The following is a 7,747-nucleotide window of genomic DNA, read 5'->3' on the forward strand; positions in this document are numbered from 1 at the left end:
CCTGATCTAACAAGTCTTACTATCATCAAGGTCTTCCTAATGTTTTGTTGGAATCTCCTTTTCTGTAACTTTTATTCTGTAACTGTAATTAGTTTGAGTCCTACCCTCCATAGTAGAAGATAACAAGCTTGCTCCATCTTCCAACTTAGATGTTTGAAGATGCCTATCATATCTCATCTCAGGCTCTTCTTTTCCAGGCTAAACATACCCAGCTCCTTCAACCATTCCTCATAAGGCTTGGGTTTCATTCCCTTTATGATATTGGTTGCCGTCCTCCGTACATGTTCCAGCTTGCCATTGTCCTTTTTTAAATCATGGTCCCCAGAACTAGACACAGTACTACAGTTGTGGTATGAACAAGGCAGATAGAGTGGTCCTACTTCCCTTGATCTGGGCACTATACTTCTGTTGATGAAGCCTAGTTTTTTTGCTTCTGCGTCACACTGTCTACTCATGTTAAGCCAGTGGTCTACTAAGACCCCTGGATTCTTTTCACATGTACTACTAGCAAGCCAGGTGTTGCCCATCTTATATTTGTAAAGCTGGTTATTCCTGACTGGGTGTAGAAGCAGACATTTGTCCCTACTGAAATTCCTTTTTGTTAGTTTAGGCTCAGTTCTCCAATCTGTTAAGGTCATCATGAATCCCAATTCTGTCTTCTGTGGCATTAGCTACCCGCCCCAGTTTGGTATCATTTGAAAATTTGATGGCCATCCCCTCAATGCCTTCATCTAAGTTGTTTATAAAGATGTTGAACAGCAACGGGCCCAGGACAGAACCCTGCAGCACCCCACTTGTCACTTTTTTCCAGGATGGTGAGGAACCATTAGTGAGTGTTCTTTGGGTCCATTCAATCAACCAGGTAAAAATCTACCTCACACTAACCTCATCCATTTTACATCTGAAGGACTTCAGGTTCCTCATGGCTGCTTTGCACCTATTCAGGGAGAGATAAATCATTCCAAAACACTTCTACATGTGTTCACATATAAGTTCCTCCTGTTTCCATATTAATCTGCAGAACAAAACAAAAAAGGTGGAATAATGTATGAAATCCAGGACATAACTACATTCCAATCTATACATCGGTGCAGGAAGTGAGAATAAAGTCAGTTTGTACTGGAATTCATAAAGATCAAATTTCTTCAGCATAGCTAGGTCATTGTCTCTATCTACTATTGCATCTTCATCCTCATTTCAGCCTGCTGCCTCTTAACACCTCTCCATTTCAGTCCCATTGAGTTATTTGTAGGAAGGAACAAAATGGACTTCCAAATCATTATCCTTTGGAGACAGCAGGTATGACTTGGATGCATAAATTGCACTGCAATCCTATGTCCATTTACTTGGGAATGAGCCCCATTGAAAATATGACTAATGCCTGAGAAAACATGCATGGAATTTTGCTGTTATGCACTGAAATAAATTTGGGGAAAATGCCTAAACAACAGGTTTTCGACTTCGTTTCAAAGCCAATGAAATACTGGTTTCCTGCATATCATGGCAAATCAGGAGCTGAGCTCAGGAAGGCATGTTCTGTCTCCCTTTAATGCCCGCTGTAATTCTAAAGAATTTGAGTGTGGCTTTTCAAATCATAGGTATTGAGGGAAGAATGGCTAGCATTAGCCATAGTTTGCACCAGTGCATCAGTTCAGCAGTACATGGTTAAATCCTAGCTAGAAAATGGAAGATGTCATCCTGTCAAAACAACATGTCAAAACAACATGAGTCTTCAAAATTTCAGCTAGATAGTGCCATTTTAAAAAATTAGTTTTGGGAGTACATGCATGCATACTTAACTGATGGCAGCATTCCCTTTACCCTAAACTCATTGAGAAGCAAGGAGAAGGAGATGGAGGAGCATCACAACTACTGTTGGAAAACCAAAGCTCTCTCCCCTTGAGCCCACCAGTCCAATTAATGGAAGGTTCAGGGGCCAGAACATGGGGCCATCATTGATACTGTGGATTCCACGCGATACTGAAGTTGGCCCAATACAATTTGTTTCAGAAAGCGGAGGAGGGAAGAAAAGGCAATGTGTTCCCCTGTGGCTGGCTCCTAATTTGCAAACCAGGGTTTGGAGCTAATGTTAGATCTGGAATTACATTTCCTTTCTCCCCTCTCCTCTCCCCATCCCTCTTCCCTTTTGTTTCTCAATTCAATTTGTGACAAATTAATAGCTTTGCTATGACTGGTCAGGTAATAAAGTGTTTTGCAGACCTTTAAAGTGCCTTTTCACATTTCATTTTCAGACACGCTATCCAGACAGAAAGCTGGGAAGGGCATATTAAGTGCAGCATAAAAGGTGAATGGGGAGAGGGTCACTTGAACATGACAGTTTTAAAATGTAGCACTCCTATCCACAGTCAGACTGGTTATTTACTGCGTGCTCATAGCTGTGTGTGCTGACTGTTGTTTGGAAAGCATAAATTTCAGAAGCTCAGAAACATCAGAAGGGTAACGTAAAAGTCTACCTACTTCTGGCCATGAAGATTTACACAGAGCAAAAGCAGTGCCAGAAATGTTTGTATTTCGTCTTAGAACAAATTTTGTGGCTGATGTCAGGTCAACTTTTATTTCTCTCTTGTATGTATGTTTGCTTTATAGTCCCATTTTCAAAGGTGTGTATTAAAAGGGCAATCGGAGGTCATGGACTCGTATGAATGTTATGGGATGCAATATCTTGTGGGGGGGAGGAATATTTTTATACATGGTTGGGACAGCTCAGTAGACAGGGCAAGTAAGTGCTTGGGACAACAGAATTCAAAAGGTACTAAGCTAAAGTCCTAGAGAGAGGAGTGTAGTTGTTTACTTCCCACAAACGCCAATGAATGAGGAGATATCAGGATCTAGAAGCCTGAGGGGCAGGAAGTGCAAGGCACTTTTCATGCTTCCTCTGACTTTATTTGTTCATTTATTCCTTAGCGCAAGTTTACTCTGCCCTTCAAAAGTGTTCCCAGAATGGTGCATAAAGTAGAGAGGTGGAGGAACAAAAATGCAGCAAATCAATTAAATACGAAACATATGGGAGAAAATAGGCACAGCAAAATCTAAAGATTGCATCAAAGCCTTCAGCAGAAGTACCGGTAAAAGAAGCAGAGATCTAAATGTCTGGGAAAAATAAAAAAGGATCTGTCCAAGGTACTGAAAGATCCAACAAGAATATTCAACCAAATGACCTATAAATTAGGTGAAATTTGCATTAAAATGCTGATGACTTTTCCTGAGAATTTTATAAATATATATTTTTTTAAAGTTTGTTTTTTAAAAAAGAATTCCTGTAAAATATAGAGAAATGAATTTAAGATTGGGAAAACGAAAAAGAGAATTAAAACTGATAGACCCTTCCACCCTTTCCTGGAAATTAGCATGTGTGTGGGTTTTTTTTGTTTTTTTTTTGTTTTTGTTTCATAGGTTGGTTCTTATGTTCTGGTTATACCCTATTGAGTTAATTGAATACCTGTTTAGAAAAATAAGAGAAAATACAATAAAATAACCCCCCCCCATCAGAAGGTGCCAGGTGGATTTTTCTTAGGAGACCATTTCATAATTAGAAACTTCAGCTAGCACAAATGATAATAGAAGAAGGAGCTGTTTAATATTGTAGTATATAGGCAAGCACACGTCCAGATAGGATGGGGGTAAATTTATTTGGTTTGCAGTTTAATGCAGTTCAAATTAGCACTTCCCAAACTAATACTCAAACTGAAACACAGCTGTTGTTTGAAATTTGTATTTCTCTAAATGGGATGCAGTTCTCTAAACAAAACTGGTATATAAAATGCATTTATTAGGAGAAATAAATCACATATAGATTAGAGCACACATTAGTGAAAATAATCTACAAAAGGGGCAAAATATTATTATATTAGTGTAATTTGCCAGCAAAATGACATATAAGGTAAAATTGCATAGGAAAAATGTTTATATCAGGAGAAATGTGTGTGAAAATGTGTGAGTACCTTCGTATGAAAATATGACCAATGCGGAAATTAGGCAAACTGAACTTAAAAGTGGGAAAAATGAGGAATGTTGAGAAACCAGAATTGGCATATTCATCCATCCCTATGTAGGAATACGCAGGCTGTCAAGGACACTGGTCCCACATTATGAAGAGTTTTATTTAAAGGGCAACACAGAGGTCATGGTCCCTTGCAAATGGTATTGAATGTGATGCCTTTAGAAAGTTTTGGCAAATATTCTTATGCACTGTTGACTCATCTGAGTAACCAGTGCAGGCAATTCTCAGTTAGTACTTTGGGATTTGGCCCTGTAATGAACCAAGACCCTGTACAATTGACAAAACAGTGTAGTAATGAGATGAAAATATGATGGAGCCAAAACAGCAGGTCCTTATCCTCATTCTAATCATTTAGGAGCAGGGGGAAGAGGCTGCAAATGGAGAAAACTGCAATGGAGAACACTCTTAGATCTAGATCTAGTATAACTAAATCCTTTCTTGCTGTCTTCTTTATGTGTTTCATATAGTTGTCGATAATGCAACCAACTCTGAAAGTGGTCTTTGATCTCATCATAATCTCTTAATTTCCACTTTCTATCATGTTCCTTTAATAAATCAACATATGTGAGCCATTTTCCTTTCGAATTGGTTCAATGTTCTCAATTGCACACATGCACACTGGGTCTGTCATCGCCTGCCCTCCTTCCCAAGGGGAGTTAATGTACTTTCAACAGCTTCTCAATGAACACAGATTCTAGATCTGAAACTTTTCTTCAACATAGGAATACAAAGAAAATGCTTACAACCATCTCCTGAATTTTGTACTGCTGCTCTAGGACATAGGATCCTTGTCCTACACAAAAAGATGGCAACACCGATACGCATTTACATGTAGAAGTTGTAATAAATCTGGGGTTGTCCCATGAGAGCATCTCTAGCATATGAGCTAACAAGAAAGTAACATATTATATATATAAAAAAAATCTCAAGGTCTGCTGCCAGCTGAAACGCATCAATCTTCCCTGGGCATAAATTGGAGCAGAATTACAGTGCTACAAAGATGTCTTTAAAGGTCGCTAATCAGGTAAATCTCTTGAATGGTGTTAGACTTCATTGGGAAAGTGCAAATTCCATAATTACCTGCCTTTTCTAAAACTGATCTAGTTTTAGGGGAGATCACGCACCAAATTCTGTTTCAGCAGTGCATGAGCTAATGGATTTGATACGGCTGTAGCAGCCCTAAGAGATTATATGCAAGTGAGCATGTACGCACAGACATTCTTGTTTTTGAGAACATTTTCCAATCATTTGAGTAGTCAGGAATGGTAGTCAAGAATGACTTTACAATTTCCTTGTCCATGGAAAGGGAACAGTGCCTTGAATTCTTGCCATGAGAGGATCCTTTGTTGCTAGCTACCGCCCCCACTCCCCCATTGCATATCATTAGAGGCACTCAAAACTCATTATTCTATCAACTCAGTTGATCTTCCCACCTACACCATTAACATTTTCACCCTCTAGAATTGTATGCCTTTCAATTCTCTTTGTTTGTTTGTTCATTTATTTGAATGAGATGCTCTTGGTGGCTGGCTAGCCGCCTAGTACACTAGGATTTTCTAAAGTTCAAAGTTTTATCCTTCTGTCCTGGAGTTACTTTGGAGGAGGAGAAGAAGGAGGAGGAGGAGGAGGAGAAGGAGCCATAGCAATAAAATAAAGTAAAATGCACTGAAGATAGAGGTAAAAACTTAACTATAGAAAATTTTGTGGTTTACATCAATAATCAAATAATAGATCTTATTTTAATCGCCCCCGCTAAAAACCCTGCAGTTTTTGCTGATCATCTTGATCTGCTAAAACAGCGGTTCTCAACCTGTGGGTCCTCAGATGTTGTTGGACTACCACTCCCATCATCCCTGAGCTCTGGCCTTGCTAGCTAGGGGTGATGGGAGTTGTAGTTCAACAACATCTAGGGACTCACAGGTTGAGAAAGGCTGTGCTAAAAGAAAGCACACAGTAGCAATGGTTGAGCAACCTGGCATGGACAATGACAGAGGGGCAATAATCTCACTCCTCAAATTTTTATAAAGAGTGCAAGCCAGAAGCACATGAGCCAGTGCCGGATTTACGTATAAGCTAAACAAGCTGTAGCTTAGGGCCCCACTCTTGGCCCCCCCAAAAAAAATTAAAGGAAAAAACCTGGATGTACATTTCCAAAATATAAGATAAAAAACAAATACAGTAAAATAAAATCTACATACAGCAACAATATTTTGTGTTGTGTATGGACCCATTAGGTCCATAAATTACCATCTAGCATATATTCAACACAAAAAAACAGCGACAATTTGTTGTTGACAAAGGACAGCTGGACATATAAAGAGCCCCATTACCTTCAGTAGCTTAGGGCCCCATCAAACCTAAATCCGGACCTCACATGAGCCACTGACTCAATACTGGCATGTCCACAATGGACTTATAAGAGTTTTCAACAAATATTATGCTATCCCTCAATCTAATGTTCCTCTGAAAACAGTGGAATAGATAGATATAGTACATCTTTTTTACTGTACAGCTGCATCTGATTATGTGAGGTAACACCCTTCTCACTTTTGAACCAGATGATACAGATGATCAAGATGAGAGCCAGTGTGGTGTAGTGGTTGAGCGGAGGACTCGTAATCTGGTGAACCGGGTTCGCTTCCCCGCTCCTCCACATGCAGCTGCTGGGTGAACACACTTCTCTGAAGTCTCTCAGCCTCACTCACCTCACAGAGTGTTTGTTGTGGGGGAGGAAGGGAAAGGAGAATGTTAGCTGCTTTGAGACTCCTTCGGGTAGTGATAAAGCGGGATATCAAATCCAACTCTTCCTCTTCTTCTTCTTCTTCTTGCTACTGCGGGGGGGGGGGACTCATAAGAAATTGTAACTGAATCAGCTTCCTAAGGAAGCTGAGGCTCTTTCATTCTCCTCCAGTGCCAGGTGAGAACAGAAGCCTTGTAATAACAGCACAGATTTATGGCAGCCGTCGGAAGTCAGGCAAGAAATGAGGTACTTGCCTTGTTATTGGGCCTTACTACTCATGATGGAAGAGTCATCAGAGCAATGGAAGGTGTGAAGACATTTCTGTTGATCCAGAGGCAATTCTGTTTAGGATAGCTGCTCACCTTTGAGAATCCTGGAGCATCTATATCACCCATCCACTCATTCTTCTTCCTCACCTCACAATAGAATAAGACACGCTTCCTCCAAAATATAGAACCTTGTATACAACAGGTAACTTCTCCTTTGTTCCGTACTTGTTGGTTTTTATATTCTTAGGCTTGTTCTTAGCTCACTCTTCAACCCTGCTGTCATCAGCATGCATTGTAAGGGCTTGCATGGGATTTATTCTTTTTGTTTCCATGGCAGCAGGAAGTATCAGATTCTTCAGATATGGAAATCTCCATTTATTTGGGCACACGGGAGGGAGAGACGGCTGCTGAAAGAAAGCGTCTTTAGATTTTGCAAATCAGAGCTTTTAACACAAACACACATATAACCTGAGCCAGTTGAATATTTCATTTATTTGCATTTGATCTGGAGCTCCTTTTGTGTTTGTCTGTCTCTGTGTGTAACAAATTTGTCTCGAGTTTCAAGGCAGCTATCACTCCTACCCTAATATATACATTGTCTTTGGGGAAACAACAGGTAGACAGCAGTGATGCCACCGTATTTCAGATAAACTTGACATCAGATCATCAGTGGATAGCAAAAAATAATGGACACTGGTCCCCAGCCAGGATAGCTGA

Source organism: Podarcis melisellensis (assembly GCF_964234715.1).
Source record: "Podarcis melisellensis genome assembly, chromosome: 7".
In the NCBI taxonomy this organism is placed as follows: Eukaryota; Metazoa; Chordata; class Lepidosauria; order Squamata; family Lacertidae; genus Podarcis; species Podarcis melisellensis.